The following is a 15829-nucleotide window of genomic DNA, read 5'->3' as shown; positions in this document are numbered from 1 at the left end:
AACGGTGACAAGATTAAAAGAAAAAGGTATATAAATCATATTTTTTTAGTAGGATAGCCACTAGGTTTAAGGTTCACATCCAAGTTCCTCCCTGTGACAACAGGTTTATGAATTAAAGCAATTCCCCTAGCTTTTCTGAACTTAAGTTTCTGCACCTGTTGAATGCACAGAAAACATTACTCTATTTCTAGCCTTAAATGGAACATGAAAGAAAACATTATGTTGAAAAAATTTACTTAACTTTACATTCAGTTTACTTTGTAAACATTACCTTCCTATATTTTCTCGTGCATTACATATTTTACTCTTGAGACAGGCAAAGGGAAACAGTACTTTCTCATTCCATTTTACAAATATGATAAATGGAGACGGGTGACCTGTCCATGTTCATGCAGCTAGGAAGAAGCAAAGCAAAACGCAACTCCCAAGAATTCTCATTCTGAATCCAGGTGTACATCACTCTGCTACATCATATGGGTAATAAACAACACAGGGAGAGTTACTATTGAATCTTCAAGAGAGCATGCTTCACTGTGGTGAAGTTCAATACTGGGACCAGATAGATGGATTAGAAAATAAAGATATTTAGTGCTCTAGCCTATCTATGTCAATACAACCTCTGGAGCCCCAGGTAAAGAGACCCAGTGTCCCCCCCCACATCATCATCATCACTCAATTTTTACAATGTTATAAAAGTTATAATACCACATAAACTGTGTGTGTGTGTAGAAACTAAGACTTTCATTTGCTGTCACAATTTTTTTTTAATTTAATGACAACTTTAAATTTCTACACGTTTATCAAACTTCTTCTTATATGCAAACAGCCATTATGTGTTATATCAATTATATTGTTTCCTTTGATAGGCGTAAGACTCTTAATCACCACAAAGTCATATGCAGTTAAGTAAAAGCAAGATAAAGACACCCTCAATGGGTTTCCTGTCTCTGCATTCTAACATAAAGAGTGAGGCAGAGGCTGAAGAGGGTGCTTCTTAGAGATTACTTAAGTGTCCCTGGTCCACAGTGTTTGATGGTTAGATTCCCTAAAAGCCTGGCTCCCGTAGAGATATGTGAAATATTCCAGTTCTGAGTGAATAGCACAACTGTTGCAAAAAACCACTCACACTGTGATTCCTACTGACAGCCCACCAGCTAGTACACCCGCAATTCATATGCTGTCAAAGTCTATTTTCAGGCTAGCCAAGCATGCTCACCAAAGTCACACGCAAGTGAGTTATGTTATACTCTGAACATTACAGAATACTGGGGCCTAGCCAGGCCTCCAGACACCATCTTATTTAAGAAGACTAGAAGCAGGTGACCACCTTCTGAAACCCGATAAGACTGTTCTACTTTCAGGGTGATTCTATATAATAAAGTCAGGACTTGAGGGGATTCTTAACAACAAAGACAAATTTCTTTCTCAGTGAAGGGAGATGGCTAGAGTGGGATTTAGGAAAGCTTGAGATAGGTTACAGGAGGAAAAATGCGTGCAGGGAATTTTCGCTTCGGCTCTCTTCTACGGCTACATCCCCACCCCACATCCACCATGTTCCTTCCAATTTCACGTTGCACAAGTTAGCTTCACTTTTCTGATCCACAGGCATCCCACATTTAAAATGTGGGCTGGCACTGTGCTGCTTCCTTTGGGAAGGCTAGTACATAAGACATTAAGAACTCTGTCTGACCCTTTCCTAACAACACACACACACACACACACACACACACACACGCACACACACACTAGTGTTTTCCTCTGTTGCCATGTCCCTTAAGGGCATTGGTTTATAAGCTTTGCTTTAAATATTCAATTTCAAAAATGAAAACCGCATACCCTCTGCAGCCCAGCAACTCTCACCCCATTGACCCCCAAAGCACTGACATCTTATTACAACTGGAGGATTTATTCCTCAGGGTTCGAGTTAGATAAGACTGGGCTGAATATTCTACTTTGCATTTATTAATGGCACAGCTTTCTTTATGCCTTAAATTCTTTCTTTGGTGATTCTAAGATGCATTTTTGGACTTTATAAACCTTCACACACTCCACGTTAAAAACCTTTACTCCGAGCCATGGCACAGAAACAGGGTTGATGTAAGCAGTATGTAAGAAAAGGTATAAAGACACAGGCTTTCACTGCAAGGCCATCTGCCAACACTTAGCTGTACAACACTTCAGTGCTGAAAATATCTCCTTTGTCAGTTTCTGTCAAAATATTTAGTTTCCTTTCCATGCTATTAATCAATCATTGTGCGCTTGGACAACAACTCACCACTTACTGAATAGCTGGCAATGGCTAGGCAAGGCATATATAGAAGGAAATGTCTAGTAACCATCAATCAAAAAGCATATATTGACTAAGGAACCATCAGGTTTGGGACCATAAGGGGCACAAGAAATACAGAGAACAACTCAAAAGCCATGCATCAAAGGATTTCCACAGCATAAAAAGTAAGAGAAAACTACTTATTTATATAACAGCATCTTAGTATTATTACACCAGAGACCATATCCTCTTAATATATGTAAAGCACAATTCCTGGGGAAAATAAAATATGATGTACTTAACAATAACTGTCTTAGCAAGCCAGAGGAGAAGAAAGGCAGAGACCATTTTACAGTTGAGTGCTGAGATAACTGTTGTGGAGAACAAGGAGGTAAAATTTAAGCTGAATCCTGAGGGATTAAAAGGGCTACATTTGGCATGAAAGAAAAAAAAATGGCTTTATTGAGGCAGGCAGAACAGCACCAGTAAAACCTTAAATGCAGAAAAGCAAAAGATAATTTGTACATGAATAGAACTTTAAAAAGCTGAAGCTCTTCTGTCTTCCCTTGAATGTCCAAGAGTTGCCATGAGTGTTCAAGGCTTAACGAAATAAATGAGGGTAGAGCCAAACTGTGAAAGGACTTTAAAAGTGTCCCATGAGGCAATTGTCCAAGTGCCACTTGTCCATACATTTATTCAGCAAATATTCAGTTAATGATTAACATGCTCCCCCTACTGTGTAGAAGCTAGATTTGAATCAAAGGCATTGAAGGACATAATAACAAGAGAAAACCATCAGGTCATATCTATCCAGTTTGTCCAGTGTAGGAATATAACAGTTGAGTTTGGACTATAATTGGAAGTCCTTGCTTTGGTCTTGGCAATAATATGTTAGCAATATGATAAGCATGCCAGACATGAGGCCACTGCTCAGGAATCTGATATGATAGAGTTCAGATATGAGTCTGGAGTGCCTATCACGTCAGGCCTTGTGGTAGGTTTTTAAAAAGAATTGCCCCAATGGAAACTCATGTTGATCATCTATAAAGGTAAAGATGTAATGTGTAAGAAGTCCATATTCCCCAGATGTTCCACCTTTCCAACTGCTTGTGCCGTGTTGGTGGTTGCAGAAGACTGACTGCTCTGCTTTCACTGTCTTGAATGGGAATGTTAAGTGGAAGAACCACAACAACAAAAAAGAATGAGTTGTCTAAATCTCCTGATGCATGGAAAAATCATAAATTAACCGTTCTAGATGGGTTAAATTCTTCAGACAGCAGAAATAATAGGTGGTCTGAATAGCAATGCTGACATAATGGTGGAGCGGCCATTTAGCCTGAGATACCGAATAAGAAGAAAGAATTAGCATAGAATCTTTATCCCACTGCTTAATGCACTTATGGATGGGGAAGGACTTCACCTGAATAAAGGTTTCTCTCACTAAGTTTTGGAGATGCTGACATTTCACACATGAACTTGCCTCTGGGACTACAAGTATTAGAAATAAGTATAAACTTTCCTGGAAAGTGGCAAAAAACAGATATTAATTAGAAGAAAATGTCCTGGGCCCTTCCTGTACCTTTTCATAGACAAACTGACCTGTACTCTGGAAACAAGGCCTGCTTCCAAAGGCTTTATCTCTTGGTAACATTCAATAAAGACCAAGGTCACACGTAAAGACTAATCTTGAGGCTAAGCATGGAAAGATGCAATAAAACAGCAGATAAAGCCTGGCCTGCAGACACTGCCCATGGGCGGACTAGCTGCCTAGCATATGCAAAGAAACATGGGTTCAATGTCCAATCCAAGTACTGAGTGCTTTTAAATTAAGGAAATAGTAATTTAAATCACTGTGTTTGGAAACCCCTTCACCAAGTATTTCTTTTTTGCATTATGCTATAGCAAGCTAGCAGTTGTAGGGGGTAAGAGCACAGACTCCGGGAACAGGTTGCTGGCATTTGATTCTGTTCTGTCCATGACCATCTATGTAACTATGTATGTAATCTATGTAATCACCTTCACTGTAAATGAAATGAGCACTTCCATGCATGGATAAAAATGAGCCAATGATGTAAGAAGAGCCTAAACAAGCCTCTTAGAGTTGACAAATCTGTAAGTTCGTGTCAAGTAACTGATTTTGGATTGGACCAAGGATTTAAGGCATGTCTGTCTCCTCCTGGCTTTTCTTTTATACCGTCCGCTGAAAGCTAACATCCTGTTGACTTTGGAGCTTTCAGATGCAGGTCATGTCTGCAGTGTATGTTTAATTCAGGGCTCCTATCTGGTCTGTAAATATTCTCCGTTTACTTCTCACTGTAGCCTAGGAAAAGTAAATGCTCCACCGCCAAAGCAGCCTTCCAGAGTTTACAAAGGCAGATGAATGAAAAGTTTTATTCTAATGTCAGTACTGTAAAATAATGATTTCATTTAGGATCTTCCTATGCAGTCCTTTGAGAACTACACCTACAAATCAACTTGTCCTGTCCATGGCAATAGTGCACTCCTTGTCATTTGCGCTATTCAGGGTATTGCTTAAACAGTTTATCAGATGAAATTTTGAGGCAGATGGATATAAACACAACAATATGAAACAACATTTAATTTGAATTTGGTAACTGTCATTTCTAGTTTGGAGACATTTTTGTGTCTTGAATAAACCTGTTTCAAACACCTGAGCAAAGAATTGGCAAGAATTTACGTGCCCATTTTTTAGAAGGTGGAATGAACTCACCATCTCTAAAGGCAGTAAATCACCAATGTATAAGCCTACTTTCTAATTAGGAGCCCGTGGGGACAACAAAAGGAACTTGGAGCATGGTCACATTTGGCGTGGTGTTTCAGTTCTAAATCTCCTTGGCACTTCCTTCATCAAAAGATTGGCTTCTCATGAAGCATCTTTCTTCCTGGAGGCCAGTTTCAGTCATTTCTCAAGCATTACTAATGGCCTAAGATAATACAAAACCCAACTAGAAAGAGAGTGCTTAATTCTTCCCACAGGCCAAAACCCAGACAAGTTTCTGCTATCAAAACTTTCTCGAATAGGTGACTTGTTTACGGTCTGGAAGATGAGAACGTTATGTGCCACATAGTGAAAGCTGCTGAGAGTTTTAAAAATATTGTTGAGATTGATTTTGATTTCTATCCCATTTCCTGCAGTTGCGTGTCTTTACTGTTACCAGCTGGTGACTAAAATGTGGTGGCACCAGGACTATCTATTCCCACAAGCATTTCGTGATGTTATTGAAGATCAGGTGGCTTTGAAAGAATGCTTTCCTTTCTATTTTGTTTGTTTTCCTTTTTATGTGGTAAATAAGTGTAAATATTCCCATTTTACACTTGAAGCGGTTATGCTAGCAGGATAAAGTGTGTTTTCAGTGTCATTCTTGTGGTCCATTTTCAGAGCTTTCTCATCCCCCATGCAGAACTACACCAACGTATTTCCTTCCCTACCCCCAGCCCCAGTGCTTGGAACCTCCATTTTGCTTCTGCTTTCAGGAATTCATTCATGCAAGGGCAAATAACAGGATCGTAATAAACTTTTAATTTGGAAACAATAACCAGGATTTATATTTTGTAATGGATAGGTCAGTTTTTCTTCTCAAAATTGAACAGGAGGAGATTGGAGGATGGCAAAGAACTGTCGGTGAAGTTGCTGTTCTGCTGATTCTGTGGTGGAAATTCTGAACGACAATCCTGAAGTCATTCAAGAAATCCCAAAGGACCAGAAGGCCTCAGAGCTTGCTGTTCTTATACCAAAGGTAGAATTTGGAATTTCTTATTGAAATTTATGAGAAAAAAAAAGCCAAAACAAATGTAATAATCACAATGTAGAGGTTTTCTGTAGAAAATAACCCTTCAAGGAAGACTTAATGGCATCAAATGTGTGTTTATAAAATGCCTGTCATGGACCAGCTGATGCATTTAGAGAACAGAGCTGACTCTTTATATGCAGGTTAAGATTCGAAGTTCTTTCTGTACCAAGAGCAGAGCCTCAGGAATACACCTGCAGCTTCAAGGACACACCTGTCTTGTTTCAACAGATCTGTTAAAGGGGGAAAGAATGTGGTTTATGATTATACAGAACAGCTAAACATAATAAAATAAAACCTTTAATCTTGGCCTCAATAGAAAAAAGTCTACGTGGATTAGTGATTTTCTGAAAACATTACAGACTTATATCTTCCTAAGAAAATAGCATCTGTTAAAGGCTTTAATTATTTAATCCGTTGAAATTGTGAAGAGAACACGTAAATATTTAATTCTGAATAACAAATAATTTAAATATTATATAAACTTCCCTAGAGTAAAAGTCAGTGCCAGATTTTTGGAGAAATGGACTTCGTTTTAGTTTTACTTTAAACATTTACTCATATATTTTTTTTGTGTGTAGATGTTTATGCTGGTATACATATATGTTCATGGTGTTCACCATGTGTGTTCGCCCTTCCTACAGAGGGCGCCACAGAGTCTGTAAATGGACATAGAGGAAGTTTTGACCTACCCCAGGTGGGTTATGGAAACTGAACTCCAGTGTTCTCCACGAACAGAAAGTGCTCTTAACCACTGACCAATCTTCATAATTTCCTTAGACTCATTTTTGAAAATCATAGCTTAGTTCACCCCCAAGCTTGGTTTATTGCTGGTCATTTTAGAGTGTGTTCTCTGTTAAGATGGACTATTGTCTTTTCTGTTCCTTGCGCTGTCTCTCCTATCTCTTAGGCATTGGCACACAAGGAAATGAGTAAATTCAATGTTTCTTACCTATTACCCTGCGTGACCTAAGGTTTTTCAAACTCAAGGCACACATTTGAATTTTCTGCATTTCGTCTTTCAAGCCTTAAATGTCTGTATTGAGAGGCCACTGCTTGCTCCGTTGGCCTACTGTCAAGTTCAAGTTTGAACCAAGCTGAATGTCTCTTTAGAGTGTGAATTTTGGACATCTCAGCTCTGGTTTTCCTCTCGCATTCCAGAGCTGACACTTCAGCATCCAGAAATGCTCCGAACAACCCATAAATGACCCACTCAGCTATGCTGCAAAACTTCTCTGTCTTTTCTTCCTTACTACCTCCATTTGCAACCCGAATCTTCTCTACCATTTTGCCGAAAATTTAATGAGGCTGGGATTTTGGCTCAACAGTTATGAGAATCTGAGTGTAGTTCCCAGCATCTACATGTGATACTTGATAAACATCTGTGAGTCCAGCTCAAAGGGAAAAGGTGTCTTCTTGAACCCACTGGTACCTGTCCGCATGGACACATGTTCACATAATTAAAAATAAAACAAAATAAATCTTGAACATCCCGATAGAGACAGAGGGGTAACACCTTGGAGAAACAAGAGAGAGCCAACAGAATGGTGAAGAAGACACATCTACTCCTGAGGACAAGGAGAGTGGGCGGGAGGTGGTTGACAGCATGGAGGTTGAAGGGGCCAGTGATAATAACAGTGGCTCAGAGAGCAGCAGTGCCACAAAGAGGAGCCACCCACAGACCCATGAGGATGAGAAAAAGGAATAAATGTTGCCTTGTTTTATGTATCCTAAAACTTTTTTAAAATGAAAAAAAAAGGTGTTTTGGTTTTAATGGTGAAAAGGAAATGAGTCCATTGATTTTCAGCTTTATAGCATTTATCTCCTGTTCTTTGCTGAGTATTTTTTAATAAATAGTCTTGAAAGTGCCACTTAGTGGCAGTTACATTTTCTAATATACATGAAAGAAGTACATAATTATTAAAATTCCATGTAACCCACTGTTCCTATGACCAACTGCCAACGTGTCTTGATGGCACTTAACTGATAAAAAAACTTCAGGCCTGTAGACACATAAAGGCTTTCCATCCAAATGTTTAAATGTTTGAGAGGCTCACATCAAACATCATTCACTACACTTGGGAGGTCCACCAAAACTGTGTTTTCAACATCTCAAAGAATTCAGTCATGCCAATTTGAAACCTAAAGGAACTTTGTATCCCCTGTCAAATACTCTCTCTGAATGGCCAGATGTGTCCAGACTGACCGTACTAAGTGAAGTTATTTCAAACACCGTTCAATGTGTCCCACATTACTGCTTTTCTGGAAGAGTTCCTCATTTTGTGCCATGCCCCATTCTTAGAATCCCAAGTCTCACATTTTCCTAGGTACTTTGGACTCTTAAGTGGATGCAAAAGCAGAGATGGTGGGTTCACAAGAAAGCAGACTGTGATACTGTCTTATAGGAGGTCAACTGAGGAAGTTTTAGAAATGGTGTTTATCGTGAAGCAAGGAAAACGGTATGAGAATGTGCTGCACAATATTGACTTTACTAAACCCCACTGAAGCCAGGAAGTTTTGAGGATCAGATATATTTCTGTGTGACTTGAATGTAGGAAGGAGTCTGATCTTCAGTGTCCCATAAACATGACAATCTATAAGTCACCCTGAGGAAAAAGTTATAATCTGGCACAAAAGAGTTCTCTTCATCCAAGGGACAAAACTGTGAAATCTCTGAGGTTCAAAAAGAAAAAAATAATCTAACATCTGGAGACTGTCTTGGTACTGAAGACAGCATTAGATACTGCCCTGTAACATCCACCAGAGACCTTCTTGTGCTGTCACGTGGAAAACACGGAACCAAGTTTTCACAGACATGATGTTCACAGTACTTTCGGTTGTTGTGAAAACGTCTTTGTAATTCTTTGTCTCTTCAAATCCAAACTGGGGAGAGGGAAGCCCAAAGCCTTTCAACAGGTTGTCTCTGACACCTGGCATGAAAGCTATACAGATAGTTAACAGTGGTTTGCAAAATAAACTAAAGGTAAGCAAACATGTAAAAACTGGAAACTTTCCACAAGTATAATAGCTCTTACTCAAATTACACAGTAATTTCTAAACATAGTAGTGCACACCTGGAACCCCAGCACTTGGGAGGTTGAGGTGGAAAGGATGGTGAATCTGAGGTGACCACGATGATACAAATGAAAAATGTCCTGCACTCTCTAGTGCTTTGTTTTGAAGTGTGATAGCTTATTGTCTAGTCAGTGGAGTTTCAAACATGAGTCCTTTAAAAGACATAGACAATTCTTCTCCAAATCTCTTTTTAACCACAGTAACAATGAGATTTTCTGTCCAAATGATGGGCCATTAAGAAAAATCTCATAAAATAAGTTCTGCAGCCATTTCACAGCATATGTCTAAAACATAAGACTCTTTGTTTTGATTTACTGTATAAACATATATAAAGTAATTTAAAGTTATCTGCGAAAGCAGATGTAGCATGTCAGCTTTACAATGCAATTGCAAATAGATAGGATTAAAAAAATATATATCATTTCCTAGTCTGAAGCTGAGGCCACTGATTTTAGAAGGCATGTATTTCTGTAGCCCGTTTCCCACAGCCCCGGTTTTACCACATTCTACAGGTTTTAGTAAATTGAATTATTTTTATTTTCAGTTTCTTAGACATTTAAAATTTTTCAGATGTGTCTTCTATGATCTAAATACTATTTACAATACGTTGTCTGGTTTGAAATACGTAGAGCTAGCTATCTTTCTGCTTTATTTTTATTTTTAATCTGAAAACATTTTTGAACGTTTTCTGTACTTTTAGACTAGGTAAGGCTTCTTCAGTGTGCCTCAATGCGGTCAGTCTTGCTGAGCGTTCTATGGGAGCCAGAGAAGTACATGTTGCTCTTGGATATAGTCTTCCATGAATGTCAGTTAGATCAATTTGATTGATAGTAATTTGCAGGCTAGGAACAACTTAGTATTTTGCTGATATTCTGCCAGTGACTGAAAGAGAGATGTGAAAGCTACCAACTCCATAGTAGATTATCTTCTACTTCTTTCAGTTTGGTGGTGTTTTTAGGCAGGACTATTCACATTTACAAAAAAAAAAAAAAAAATTAAAACTCACTCCTTTCCCAAGATGTAGTATCTCATTTTTCTCACAGTGTTTCTGTTCTGAAGTATGCTTTTTATATTTATGTGTGCACACATGTGTGTGTGTGTGTGTGTGTGTGTGTGTGTGTGTGTGTGTGTGTGTGTAGGAGCATGTGTATCATGTTGAGTTTATGGAGGTGAGAAGAAGACTTTCAGGAGTAAATTTTCTCCTTCCACCATGGTTATATGGATAGACCCAGGTCGTCAGGCTTCTATGAAAACACCTTCACTTACTCAGCCATTTTGCCAGCTCAAGTGAACTTTAAAAATTTACAATAATGACACAAGGCTTTTTTTATTAGTATGAACATACTATATCTTCTTTCACCCTTTTATGTAAAACCAACATGCTATTCTATTGATTATTTTGCAAATGTGTATATGTACTTATGTGCGTGAGACACACATACATGTGTGGGCAGAGTTGTACATGCGTGTTTGCATCATGTGAAGACCAAAGGGCCATCCTTATTGTTGTTCCGAGGCGCTGTCCATCTTCTTTGGAGACAAAAATCTTTCATTGGCCTGGAATTCACGAAAGAGGCTATGCTGCCTGACCAGGGAGCACCATGAACTGAGCTAACTCAGCATGCCCAGTGCTGGTATCATGGGTGTGCTGTCATGCATAGATTTGGTAGGGAGTTTCTGGGGATGGAACTCAGGTCTGCATGGCAATAACTTTACAGAGAGAGCTCTCTGTCTAGCCTTGACATTTCATGATCTTATTTTTGAAGTTAGTTTCTAGCCCTTGCTTCTGGTCACTTCTCACAATTTTAAATGTTCTTTTTTTATATACTCACAATTAGGAATTACTGTTGATGCAATGAAAATAATATCTAATCTAATACACTACTTGAATCATTTTATGCCTTTTTGTTGTTGTTTTTGCTTTAGCACACTCTGTTCTCATTGGTTTTAAGTGAATATCTCACAGGATTCCACAGTTACCTGTTAAGAGTAAAGAACATTTTATATTCAATAATATCTATGCTTTGTCATGCATATTTTAACTATATAATTTTCATTTAAAAAAATCTCAACTTGTTTCTATTGCAGTACATCATAGCATTCCCAATTCTTCCATCATCTCTCAAGGACTATGTTGCCACTCAGTTTTTCCATGGTAAATTTTGCCATTCAATTCACTTTCCCATGGTACAGTAATCTATATGATTAAAGAAAGTTTCTGTTATTTGTAAATATCTTCCTTACACCACAGCACGTTCTGGTTTCTCTACTTAGAGCTATATTTACAACTTATACATTTTCTTTCTGCCTTAAGGAAAAAAATTAACCATCTTTTTTCATATGGATATTTTGGCAATGTTTGACTGAGAACATCTTTAACATCTTTTAAGTTCCACTAATATTTTTCATATAATTCCTAAAACTCATAGCTGGGCTTTATTCTCTTTCTCTTTCTACAATTTAGATACTTGGCTCTCTGCTTAATTTGTGACACAGCATCTACTCCAAGCGGAGATAACTGTTTTCTCTGGACTCTATTAAGATTTTTTTTTTATGTCTCTCTCATAAAAGAGAGAAGGGAGTCCTAAAGTATAGGGGTATGTTTTGGATTTTTTGTTTGTTTGTTTTGGAATCCAGAGCATTTTGTGTTCCACAGACTTTCAGTAGTGGTGGTTAGTGACTTCCATTAACCTTAGAGAATTCTCATTCACTATTCCTGTACACTATTTTTTTTGTCTTTATTGTAGATGTAAGAGTGTTCAACAGGTTGGATTTTTCTTGTTTGTTTGTTTTACTAATTTGTTTTTCTTTCTCTCTCCTTTTCCCATGGGGCTTTCACATTAGAAACTTTCTGATGACCTCCCTTTCAGCTAGGTGTGGTCTCCTCGGAAATAATGACTTTCCAAAACACCATTTGTTGAAAAATATATTTTCTCCAGTGTTTCCTTGGGGTCCTGGACAATAATCAGAGAGCTTATACTCAGTATACTGTATACTTCTATGCCTTATCTTCATTTTTCATGTTTATGTCTGTAATTAAAACAATTTCATGCTGAAATTACTTTTGCAGTGTACTGGAAACAAAAAAGTGTGTTGTCTTTGATTTTACTGCTTTCCGTCCACCCATTCTTGCTTTGGCTTTTAATTTTTATTATCAATTCCTCTTTTTTTAATATATTGTAGTTAAAACATAATTATGTTCTTACCTTCCCCCATTTTTCCTCTCTCCAGTCAATTCCAGTTACCTTTCAAATTGCTGTTTTCATTATTATTATTACTGTGACATAGTGTCTCTTTCTCCACTCTCTTTTTTTCTCTCTCTCTCTTTCTCTGTCTCCTATGTAAGTACGTGTGTGTTTGCATACAGGCAAAATACATAAATACAGCTCCTTAAGTTCAACTTTTATTTTTGATGTGTATATGGCAGGCCACTTTGCATTGGACAACCAATGAAGAGACTAATCTCCTGGAGAGGCCAATTCTTTCTTTCTAAGCAATGATTAGTTGCCTATTGTTCTTCATCTAGGGGTGTGCCTTCATGAGATTTTCCTTCTGGACTATTCAGGTCTTATATATGCACTACTTTATAGGAGAGACAGGGTCACAGATGATTTACTGGTCCTCTGACTCTTACATAGAATTTTTTCTGGTCCAATTCCTATAATGACCCTTGACATTTAGGTGCAGAAGAAGTATCTTCTAGGGATGAGATCCCCATAATGTATTGATCTCTGCACTGAGTCCAGTTTTGAATTCCTGTAATGGTCTCTATTTGCTGTACAGAAAAGCTGCTTTGATGGGGGAGCGGTAATTACACATATCTGTTCATGTCAAATAAATTTTAGAGCATAATTAAGAATTATGCTGGTTTACTAAACAATACTAGGTTCTTTTCTAAGATCCATGATCTCATTTGACAGATTGCTAGGTTTCTAAAACTAGGTATGATCTTCCCTCCTGTTGAGTGGGCCTTTAGTCCTCTTAGAAAGCTATTAGTTATCACCAAGATATTAGTGATACTATTACTCTTTTAGGATATATTGACATGCTGTTTAATGCTGTTTTTCATAGCTGTCCTAATCATAGCTGTTCTTTTTATTTGAAGAGACGTCACCATGATAAAAGAAAGCACTTAATTGGGGATTTGCTCATATTTTCAGAGATTTATTCCGTTATCATCATGGCAGGGAGCATGCATGACAAGCATGCAAGTTCTGGGGCAGAAGCTGAGAGTTATTTTCAGATATGTAGACAGAGAGAGAGAGAAAGAAACACACACAGAGAAAGAGAGAGAGAGAGAGATAGGACACTGAGTTTGGCATGGTTTTTTGAAAACTTTAAGCTCAACCCCTACTGACACATTTCCTCCATCAAGGCCACACCCCTTAATCCTTCTAATCTTTTAAAATGTTGTCACCCCTGCTAACCAAGCATTCAAACCTGTGAGCTTATGGAGGTCATTCTTATTCAAACCAACACATTTTACTCCCTGGCCCTCATAGACTTGTAGCCATATCCTAATGCAAAAGTGCATTCAGTTCAACTTCAAAAGTCCCCATAGTCTATCACAGTCTCAGTATTGTTTAAAAGTCTAAAGTTCAGAGTCTCTTTTGAAACTCAAGGAAATATCTTAACGGTCCCCATCTGCACAATCAAAATGAAAAAGCAGATAATATATCCAGCCTACAATGACAAAAGATAAACCTAACCCTTTTACCATTTGAAAAAGGAGAAAACAGAACATGGTGAGAAAATAGTGGACCAACACAAGATTAAAAACCAGCAGGGGAAACTCCAAACTTTGTATCTCTGTGCCTAATGCCAAAGGACGTTTTAGATCTTCAATTATTTTCAGCTTTGTTGATTGCAACACACTTCTCTCTCTTGAGCTCCTTCCACACTCTGTTAGCAGCTTTCTTTGCTAGGTATCCCAGGATTCTGGCATCTCCAACATTTTGAGATCTCCAACATAATCCAGGCTTCAGTTTCACACACTGTCCTTTCTAAGCCTCCATGCAGGGAAACCTTTGTCACCAGCTTGGCCTCAGTGACTTGTTTTAGCCGTGGTTAAAGATTCTACACCCACTTTCTTGTATCCTTGACTCTAAAGCCAGAGCCACATGGTCAAACCTGCACAGTTCTGCTGCTGGATGGAGCTGGAACTTGACCCCTCCTAAAACTATATTTTCCAATGGCAAGCTCTTTGACCTCCCCGCCCCCCAAGGGAGGAGCAGTCCTGCTGGGCCACAGAGGAGGACTTTGCAGCCAGTCCTGAAGATACCTGATAAAACAGAGTCAGATGGAAGGGGAGGAGGTCCTCCCCAATCAGTGGATTTGGAAAGGGGCAGGGAGGAAATGAGGGTTTGGAAGGGAATGAGGAGTGGGATACAGCTGGGATACAGAGTTAATAAAATATAACTAATTATAAAAAATAAAAATAAATCAAAAAAACTATATTTTCATGTATTGCTGGTGGTTTTCTTCACTACTAAAGTTTTTCTTTCTCTTTCTTTCTTTCTTTCTTTCTTTCTTTCTTTCTTTCTTTCTTTCTTTCTTTCTTCCTTTCTTTCTTTCTTTCTTTTTCACAAGTTGAAAGCTTAGCTGGATGAGCTTTTCTCCTGAGGTTCAGGTCACCACTCCCTTTATTGCATTTAGCATCAGGCTTTCATTTAAATATTGTATATTCTTGAACGCTGGAATTTTTGTCTTCTACATGACATTCCTTGGTGCTCCTTTTCTCCTCAAACTGTACATTTTTATTTTTTTTCCAGTTTGTTCCTTTTCATTATAGATCTACATAAGAGTAGTCAGCAAAAACCATGCAACATAGTCAGTACTAAGCTTTCTTAAAATCTCCTCTGCCATGGCATGCATGCAGAAAGGGGAGGGAGGGTGGGATCGGGAGGGGAGGAGGGAGGGGCTTATGGGGGGATACAAAATGAATAAAGTGTAATTAATAAAAAATTAAAAAAAAATCTCCTCTGCCAATGCTAATAGTCAAAGACTCTTTAACTTAGTGTCAGGCAAATTTTTAGTATTTAGGCAAAAGCAGCTACATTTTTTGTCAAAACACCACAAGAATGGTCTCTAGAACCCTTACTAGTATTCAGCCCCTCTGAAAGCTCTTGTGCTGGTCCCACAAATTCCACTTTATCGTAAGCATTAGGCTCTTCGGTGCTTTCAGGTTAGAATGGACTTGAATCATCTGAGTCCTGCATACCCAGTATTGAATGCCTTCACTGATAGCAAATTGATTTTAACCTCTAAGAGTCAAGCTATGTCAGTAGCAATAGCCAGCTATTGCATGGGGAGTCACTTGAACTACCCTGACTAACAGTTTGGATGAAGGTTTCTCTAGCCTGGTATTGCGGTTTCTGTTAGGTTTCTGTTGGGTTTCTACAGCTCTTATAAGAAGCATTGTCAACCTAAGTTGCAAAATTTCCTTCAAAATATTTACATATATGTGTACATATGTGTGTATTGTACATAATTTTAAAGGAATGTGTGTGTGTGTGTGTGTGTGTGTGTGTGTGTGTGTGTGTGTGATTCCATGAGGCTTTCTCAAACTACCTTGGTGCTATTTATCTTTGAAGTGTCTTTTGTGGCTCACTATAGATGTTAATATTTTTTAACATTTCTGTGAAACATATCAATTTGAAGGGATTGTACTAAGAAA

The sequence above is a fragment of the Psammomys obesus genome, unplaced genomic scaffold (assembly GCF_907164565.1).
Source record: "Psammomys obesus unplaced genomic scaffold, mPsaObe1.curated_primary_1811, whole genome shotgun sequence".
NCBI classification, from domain to species: domain Eukaryota; kingdom Metazoa; phylum Chordata; class Mammalia; order Rodentia; family Muridae; genus Psammomys; species Psammomys obesus.
The sequence above is the reverse complement of the archived record's forward strand: the minus strand, read 5'-3'. Positions refer to the sequence as shown.